Genomic DNA, 10,000 nt, shown 5'->3' with positions numbered 1-10,000 from the left:
GGATAGATCTTCTGACATTTGCCGCTGGCTCTGATGTCTCTTTAGTGGTTCAAGATAAAATATAATTTGTTTGGGGTAAAATGGAACGTTTCTTATCTTTGGCGTTTATTCAATTAATCTATTAATATGTTTTTCTATATATATAGGTCCTTATTATTCCTGTATCTATAGAAATATGAACTTTTGTCATATAGCTCCGGTTGACTGCTCACTGACAACATCAGTCGTTCCTCCTTGTTGAATGAGTGGAGAAGGGTATTCCTGCACAACCTGCATCAATTTGTGTCTTCCGCGCCGCGCTTAACGCCCCATTCGCGCCGCGAGAACTCCAGATGCGCGGAAACGTTCCTTTGCATTGACTTAACATTGAAATCATTCGCACCAGACGCTCTATTCGCGTTTGGTGTGAACACAGCATCACACTCAAACACACTCAGACTTATGTTCTAAACACTCACACACACTCAGACTTATGTTCTAACACTCACACACACTCAGACTTATGTTCTAACACTCACACACACTCAGACTTATGTTCTAACACTCACACACACTCAGACTTATGTTCTAACACTCACACACACTCAGACTTATGTTCTAACACTCACACACACTCAGACTTATGTTCTAACACTCACACACACTCAGACTTATGTTCTAACACTCACACACACTCAGACTTATGTTCTAACACTCACACACACTCAGACTTATGTTCTAACACTCACACACACTCAGACTTATGTTCTAACACTCACACACACTCAGACTTATGTTCTAACACTCACACACACTCAGACTTATGTTCTAACACTCACACACTCTCAGACTTATGTTCTAACACTCACACACACTCAGACTTATGTTCTAACACTCACACACACTCAGACTTATGTTCTAACACTCACACACACTCAGACTTATGTTCTAACACTCACACACACTCAGACTTATGTTCTAACACTCACACACTCTCAGACTTATGTTCTAACACTCACACACACTCAGACTTATGTTCTAACACTCACACACTCTCAGACTTATGTTCTAACACTCACACACACTCAGACTTATGTTCTAACACTCACACACACTCAGACTTATGTTCTAACACTCACACACACTCAGACTTATGTTCTAACACTCACACACACTCAGACTTATGTTCTAACACTCACACACTCTCAGACTTATGTTCTAACACTCACACACTCTCAGACTTATGTTCTAACACTCACACACACTCAGACTTATGTTCTAAACACTCACACACACTCAGACTTATGTTCTAACACTCACACACACTCAGACTTATGTTCTAACACTCACACACACTCAGACTTATGTTCTAACACTCACACACACTCAGACTTATGTTCTAACACTCACACACACTCAGACTTATGTTCTAACACTCACACACACTCAGACTTATGTTCTAACACTCACACACTCTCAGACTTATGTTCTAACACTCACACACTCTCAGACTTATGTTCTAACACTCCACACACTCTCAGACTTATGTTCTAACACTCACACACTCTCAGACTTATGTTCTAACACTCACACACTCTCAGACTTATGTTCTAACACTCACACACACTCAGACTTATGTTCTAACACTCACACACACTCAGACTTATGTTCTAACACTCACACACACTCAGACTTATGTTCTAACACTCACACACTCTCAGACTTATGTTCTAACACTCACACACTCTCAGACTTATGTTCTAACACTCACACACACTCAGACTTATGTTCTAACACTCACACACACTCAGACTTATGTTCTAACACTCACACACACTCAGACTTATGTTCTAACACTCACACACACTCAGACTTATGTTCTAACACTCACACACACTCAGACTTATGTTCTAACACTCACACACACTCAGACTTATGTTCTAACACTCACACACTCTCAGACTTGAGTTCTAACACTCACACACTCTCAGACTTATGTTCTAACACTCACACACTCTCAGACTTGAGTTCTAACACTCACACACACTCAGACTTATGTTCTAACACTCCACACACACTCAGACTTATGTTCTAACACTCACACACTCTCAGACTTATGTTCTAACACTCACACACACTCAGACTTATGTTCTAACACTCACACACACTCAGACTTATGTTCTAACACTCACACACTCTCAGACTTATGTTCTAACACTCACACACACTCAGACTTATGTTCTAACACTCACACACTCTCAGACTTATGTTCTAACACTCACACACTCTCAGACTTATGTTCTAACACTCACACACACTCAGACTTATGTTCTAACACTCACACACTCTCAGACTTATGTTCTAACACTCACACACTCTCAGACTTATGTTCTAACACTCACACACACTCAGACTTATGTTCTAAACACTCACACACACTCAGACTTATGTTCTAACACTCACACACACTCAGACTTATGTTCTAACACTCACACACTCTCAACTTATGTTCTAACACTCACACACACTCAGACTTATGTTTCTAACACTCACACACTCTCAGACTTATGTTCTAACACTCACACACACTCAACTTATGTTCTAACACTCACACACACTCAGACTTATGTTCTAACACTCACACACACTCAGACTTATGTTCTAACACTCACACACTCTCAGACTTATGTTCTAACACTCACACACTCTCAGACTTGTTCTAACACTCACACACTCTCAGACTTATGTTCTAACACTCACACACTCTCAGACTTATGTTCTAACACTCACACACACTCAGACTTATGTTCTAACACTCACACACTCTCAGACTTATGTTCTAACACTCACACACACTCCGACTTATGTTCTAACACTCACACACACTCCGACTTATGTTCTAACACTCACACACTCTCCGACTTATGTTCTAACACTCACACACTCTCCGACTTATGTTTCTAACACTCACACACTCTCAGACTTATGTTCTAACACTCACACACACTCAGACTTATGTTCTAACACTCACACCACTCTCAGACTTATGTTCTAACACTCACACACACTCAGACTTATGTTCTAACACTGCCACACACTCTCAGACTTATGTTCTAAACACTCACACCACACTCAGACTTATGTTCTAACACTCACACACTCTCAGACTTATGTTCTAACACTCACACACACTCAGACTTATGTTCTAACACTCACACACACTCAGACTTATGTTCTAACACTCACACACACTCAGACTTATGTCTAACACTCACACACACTCAGACTTATGTTCTAACAGCTCACACACACTCAGACTTATTGTTCTAACACTCACACACACTCAGACTTATGTTCTAACACTCACACACTCTCAGACTTATGTTCTAACACTCACACACACTCAGACTTATGTTCTAACACTCACACACTCTCAGACTTATGTTCTAACACTCACACACACTCAGACCTTATGTTCTAACACTCACACACTCTCAGACTTATGTTCTAACACTCACAACACTCAGACTTATGTTCTAACACTCACACACACTCAGACTTATGTTCTAACACTCACACACTCTCAGACTTATGTTCTAACACTCACACACACTCAGACTTATGTTCTAACACTCACACACACTCAGACTTATGTTCTAACACTCACACACTCTCAGACTTATGTTTCTAACACTCACACACACTCAGACTTATGTTCTAACACTCACACACACTCAGACTTATGTTCTAACACTCACACACACTCAGACTTATGTTCTAACACTCACACACACTCAGACTTATGTTCTAACACTCACACACACTCAGACTTATGTTCTAACACTCACACACTCTCAGACTTATGTTCTAACACTCACACACACTCAGACTTATGTTCTAACACTCACACACACTCAGACTTATGTTCTAACACTCACACACACTCAGACTTATGTTCTAACACTCACACACACTCAGACTTATGTTCTAACACTCACACACTCTCAGACTTATGTTCTAACACTCACACACACTCAGACTTATGTTCTAACACTCACACACTCTCAGACTTATGTTCTAACACTCACACACTCTCAGACTTATGTTCTAACACTCACACACACTCAGACTTATGTTCTAACACTCACACACTCTCAGACTTATGTTCTAACACTCACACACTCTCAGACTTATGTTCTAACACTCACACACACTCAGACTTATGTTCTAACACTCACACACTCTCAGACTTATGTTCTAACACTCACACACACTCAGACTTATGTTCTAACACTCACACACACTCAGACTTATGTTCTAACACTCACACACTCTCAGACTTATGTTCTAACACTCACACACACACTCACTCACTCTCACACTTATGCTCTCACACACACACACACACACACACACACACTGTCACTCTCACACACACACACACACACCACACACACTAACACACTCTCACACTTATGCTCTCACACACACACACACACTGTCACTCACACACAATCACTCACTCACTCTCAGACTTATGCTCACACACACTCTCTCTCACACACACACAACCACACATACACACTCACTCACTCACTGCTTCACTGATTTATGTATAAGTGTGTGTGTGTGTAGCTGGTGTTCTCAGACAGTGGTGGTGTGGACGGAAACACTGAAGAGTCTCTGCTGCCGCTGCTGCGCTCTTCATCATCATTATCATCCATCATCCCTGACAGCTGTCTGTCCGCACTGCACTCCACTCTGACCAGCAGACAGATCCAGCTACAGGTACACACACACACACACACACACACACACAGTGTACGCTCTCTGAGCTGCTGTCTGTCACAGTGTGTGTTTGTGCGCAGGAGCTGCGTGAGCGTCTGCAGTCTGCGCAGTCTTCAGTGCAGCAGCTGCGCAGACAGCAGGGGAGGCGGAGTCAGGCCGGCGGGAGGCGGAGCTCCGCGCGCAGACGCTGCAGGGCGAGAGAGATGAAGCTCAGAGAGAGAGAGAGAGTGCTGTGAGAGAGAGAGACCGACTGAGACAGGAGAGAGATGCACTGAGCAGGTGAGACGCATCACACGGCCTGTCAATCAATCACAAGAGTCTTGTGACCAGTGGACCAGACCTGTCCGTCTCTGTGTCAGCGAGAAGGATGCGATGGATAGGCTGCGCAGGCGACGCAGACGCAGGTGCAGCTGCTGCAGCTGGAGTGTGACAGACTGCAGCTGGCCGTCACATCTGCGCAGAGAGAGCTCGAACACGAGCGAGAGAGAGAGAGACACCGCCGCGCTGGAGCGAGACCGAGCCCGAGCCGAGACAGACAGAACGTGAGTCTGACGTGTGTCTGTATCTGAGCGAAGCGCGAGTGTGTGACGTGTTGGCTGACGTGTGTGTGTGTGTGTGTCAGTCAGCAGCTGTGGGAGGAGTCTGAGCGCCGTGCGTCTTCACTGCGTGCTGAACTGGCGGCGCTGAGGGAGTCTCTCCAGCAGGGGGCGAGCGACAGACAGCTGATAGAGACCGAGAACAGACAGCTGAGCGACGCACTCAACAGGGTCAGACACACAGAAGCATCCTTCACCAGCACAATTCTAACTTCACCCATGCAGCTCTACTCGGCAGTATGTGTATGAAAGCATTATTTCTGTGTGCGCAGAGCGGGAGCAGTCAAGCAGAACTCTCTCTAGTGCTCACCAAGCTTCACTCAGAGGAGTCTTCACTCAGAGATTCTCTCGCTAAGATGAGCAGCATTAATGAGAGTCTGGCGCAGGACAAATCTGACCTCAACAGCCTCATCGTACAGGTACCAGAAGATGACGTTTCACAGTATATTTAACAGGAAATGGTTTTGTCAGGGTTTGATTTTACACATCAGGGTCTGTTTGGATCATATTACTGGTTAAGTAATGGTGTTTCAGTAACAAGTGAACCAATGATATTGATCGACTGTATGATTGACAGCTGGAAGAGGAAAAGAATGCATTTACTGTCTCAGAGAAGAGAAGCAGAACAAGAGAAGCTGACCATCAGAGATGAGCTGGTCCGCTCCGAGCAGGACCGGCTGGAGCTGGACTCCCTTCGTCTCACTCTCCACCAATCACTGCAGGAGTCTGAGCTGGCCAGGGCGGGGCTGGAGGCGGAGCTTCAGTCACTGCAGGCAGACCGAGCCAAACTCCAGGACAGAATCACACAGGTGACCATCTCTCTCTCTCTCTCCATCTGTCTCTCAGTGCCTCATTAACCTTTTCTGATGTGCTGCTGTCAATCAAACAGCTGATTGCAGAGGTGGGTGGTTTGGAGGCGGAGCTTGGTTCTGTCCGTGGTGAAGAAGACAGGCAGAGCACCACTCTTGAGGAGGCGGTGCGTGGGAGGGCGGAGCTTGTGCGAGAGAGGGCTGGGCTTCTGGTTCAGCTGACGGCATCAGAGAGAGAGAATGCTGCCCTGACGGAGGAGCTAGCTTCCTTCAGGTGAGACCGCACACGTTTGAGTCATGATAATAATGTTTTAATATATTCTTGTGTGTTTCATTAACTGTGAGTGTGTGCAGGACTGAGCGGGAGAGTCTGGAGACGAGTCTGTTTGAGCTCCAGCAGCAGATAAATCACATTGAGTCTCGGCGTGATCAGCTGGAGTCAGAAAACCAGAACCTGAGACTGCGCACTGACAGTATGACAGGTACATGAGAGAGAGTGAGACGTGTACATGAGAGAGAGTGAGACGTGTACATGAAATAGAGTGAAACAGAAACATAAGAGATAGGGCTGCCACGATCACGATCGGCCGATCATTAATGCGCATCTCGTCAGTAAAGCCGGTTCTCTAATCAGCGGTAAATTCCCTCAGGTGTGTGATTTCACATGATCGGCCCGATCGTGATCGGAGCAGCCCTAAAAAGAGAGAATTTGAATGGGTACTAGAGAGAGAGTAAGACAGGTGAATGAATGAGAGAGTGAGACAGGTACATGAGAATGAGATGGGCACATGAGAGTGACACAAGTACATGAGAGTGAGAAAGATACATGAGAGTGAGATGCGCACATGAGAGTGAGACGCGCACATGAGTGAGACAGGTACATGAGAGTGAGATGCGCACATGAGACAGGTACATAAGAGTGAGACGCGCACATGAGAGTGAGACGCGCACATGAGAGAGACCGATACATGAGAGTGAGCTGCACACATGAGACAGGTACATGAGAGTGAGATGCGCACATGAGAGTGAGATGCGCACATGAGAGTGAGACAGGTACATGAGAGTGAGACGCGCACATGAGAGTGAGATGCGCACATGAGAGTGAGATGCGCACATGAGAGTGAGACAGGTACATGAGAGTGAGACGCGCACATGAGAGTGAGATGCGCACATGAGAGTGAGATGCGCACATGAGAGTGAGACAGGTACATAAGAGTGAGACGCGCACATGAGAGTGAGACGCGCACATGAGAGAGACCGATACATGAGAGTGAGCTGCACACATGAGACAGGGTACATGAGAGTGAGATGCGCACATGAGAGTGAGATGCGCACATGAGAGTGAGACAGGTACATGAGAGTGAGACGCGCACATGAGAGTGAGATGCGCACATGAGAGTGAGATGCGCACATGAGAGTGAGACAGGTACATAAGAGTGAGACGCGCACATGAGAGTGAGACGCGCACATGAGAGAGACCGATACATGAGAGTGAGCTGCACACATGAGACAGGTACATGAGAGTGAGATGCGCACATGAGAGTGAGATGCGCACATGAGAGTGAGACAGGTACATGAGAGTGAGACGCGCACATGAGAGTGAGATGCGCACATGAGAGTGAGATGCGCACATGAGAGTGAGACAGGTACATGAGAGTGAGACGCGCACATGAGAGTGAGAAGCGCACATGAGATTGAGAAAGATACATGACAGTGAGATGCACACATGAGACAGGTACATGAGAGTGAGACAGGTACATGAGAGTGAGACGCGCACGAGATTGAGACTGAAACATGATAGTTAGATGCGCACATGAGAGAGGTACATGAGAGTGAGACACGCACATGAGAGTGAGATGCGCACATGAGAGTGAGACGCGCACATGAGAGTGAGACGCGCACATGAGAGAGACCGATACATGAGAGTGAGCTGCACACATGAGACAGGTACATGAGAGTGAGATTCGCACATGAGAGGACCGATACATGAGAGTGAGCTGCACACATGAGACAGGTACATGAGAGTTGAACGCGCACATGAGAGTGAGACAGGTACATGAGAGTGAGACGCGCCACATGAGAGTGAGATGCACACATGAGACAGGTAACATGAGAAGTGAGACATGCACATGAGAGTGGAGATGTGTACATGAGAGTGAGATGCGCACATGAGAGTGAGACCGGTACATGAGAGTGAGACGGCGCACATGAGAGTGAGACAGGTACATGAAAGAGAGATATTATTTTAAATGATCCCTATTTTGACGTTTAGTTTGTTTGTGTGTATAGCGGAGCTGAAAGCGATTGCGCACTGAAAGAGAGATGGTTCTGTCCCAATGCGAGAAAGAGAAAGACATGTTAGAGACGCACTCACGGCTGCTCAACAGGAGGCGCAGCGAGCTCTGCGTACAGCCCTAACTGACGCACCAGGAGGAGCTGGAGAGGCTGAACCAGTCAGAAGGTCATACAAGCGCTCCTTTATTCTTCACATGGGACACGTGTTTCAGGCGTACTCATCTCATGATATCATGTGAATCCTGTAGGAGGCGCTGCGCTGCAGTCTGGAGGCCGAGCAGGAGGCGGCGCTGCGGAGCGTCCGTGAACACCTGGAGGAGCAGATGATCCGGCAGGAGACAGAAAGAAGAATGAGCTACAGGAGCAGCTGCGATCCCTCCAGCGCGACAGAGACCAGAGTCTGCTACAGGCCGAGACGGAGAAACAGCAGGTTAGACTCACACTGGAGGCCTACAGCATCTGTGTGGATTGTGTGGTAACCGTCTGATGGTGTGTGCAGGCGCTGTCCGTGGAAGGAGGCGGAGAAGGCAGTTCTGTCGGAGAAGGTGAGTGCCCTACAGGCGGAGCTGAGCACTGCATCGCTGGAGCTGGAGAGACTGACCCGAGAGACAGTGCTGCTCAGAGACCAGGAGCGGGTCAGAAACTACACTACTGCATGCTTCCGTACACCGCTGCCAATTTCACTTACACCTAGAGAATTTAATGTCTCATGAATATTGTGGATAAAGCTCCATTTTCTTCCTTGTATTTAAGAGAACAAAATCAGCACTTCCATGGAATCTAGCGCAAAGTATCGAAAATAAAAATGAAAGTTGTTAACCTGGGGAATCCATTGCTGCTCTTTTTTTTCGATGTTAAATTACTTCTGTCATGTAATCTTTTATCCTGAGGTGGATGCAAATACTTGTTATATATTTTTGTGCATTTATTAAGTAAATTACCCGCCTTAATTGAGTGCATTTTTTTATGCGCATTTAAAAAATTTAACATGCATCTTAGCTTTTTTTTATGTGTCAGTGACTCTCTAATAGTCTGATAATCATGAGTGTGTTATAATCAGAGCTGGCATTTGTCTGTCTGTAGAATGCCGTTGGGGCTCTAAACGCAGAAAGAACTGCAGGAGCTGCGCAGTCAGCTGCAGGATGCAGACGGTGCACACAGACGTGAGGAGACCTGCGCCGAGCATCAGACGCAGGCAGATACAGCACTCAGAGAGGTTTGTGAAGGAAACTATCATGCCTGAAGGACAGGACACAACAGTAAGATGTGTAATAGTTTTCCTGCTGTAGCTGGAGGAGTGTCGCGCGCTGCTGTCGTCCTGCGAGGAGAGCCGTGACAGTGCCAGACGAGAGCTACTGACACGGAGGAGAAGCGTCTGTGCCAGATACGGGACGTGGGGGAGGGGCACAGGCGAGAGGGGGCGGAGCTACGGCACTCCCTCAGTGATGTCACTAAGGAGAGGGACACTCTCAGCCAATCAAACGTGCAGCTGAGGGAAGCGCTGAGAGCCTCAGAGAGCGAGAGAATCAGGTG

At 46.5% G+C, this 10,000-nt stretch overlaps 1 pseudogene; it reads left to right on the top strand.

Moving 5' to 3' along the window:
- The window catches only part of LOC113090484 (rootletin-like), a 19,295-nt pseudogene extending 9,300 nt beyond the window's left edge, over positions 1 to 9,995 (top strand).
- Positions 9,996 to 10,000: the final 5 nt, after the last annotated feature.

This window comes from Carassius auratus, unplaced genomic scaffold, assembly GCF_003368295.1.
Source record: "Carassius auratus strain Wakin unplaced genomic scaffold, ASM336829v1 scaf_tig00055655, whole genome shotgun sequence".
Classification (NCBI taxonomy): domain Eukaryota; kingdom Metazoa; phylum Chordata; class Actinopteri; order Cypriniformes; family Cyprinidae; genus Carassius; species Carassius auratus.
This window is presented reverse-complemented; position numbering and strand designations above follow the sequence as displayed.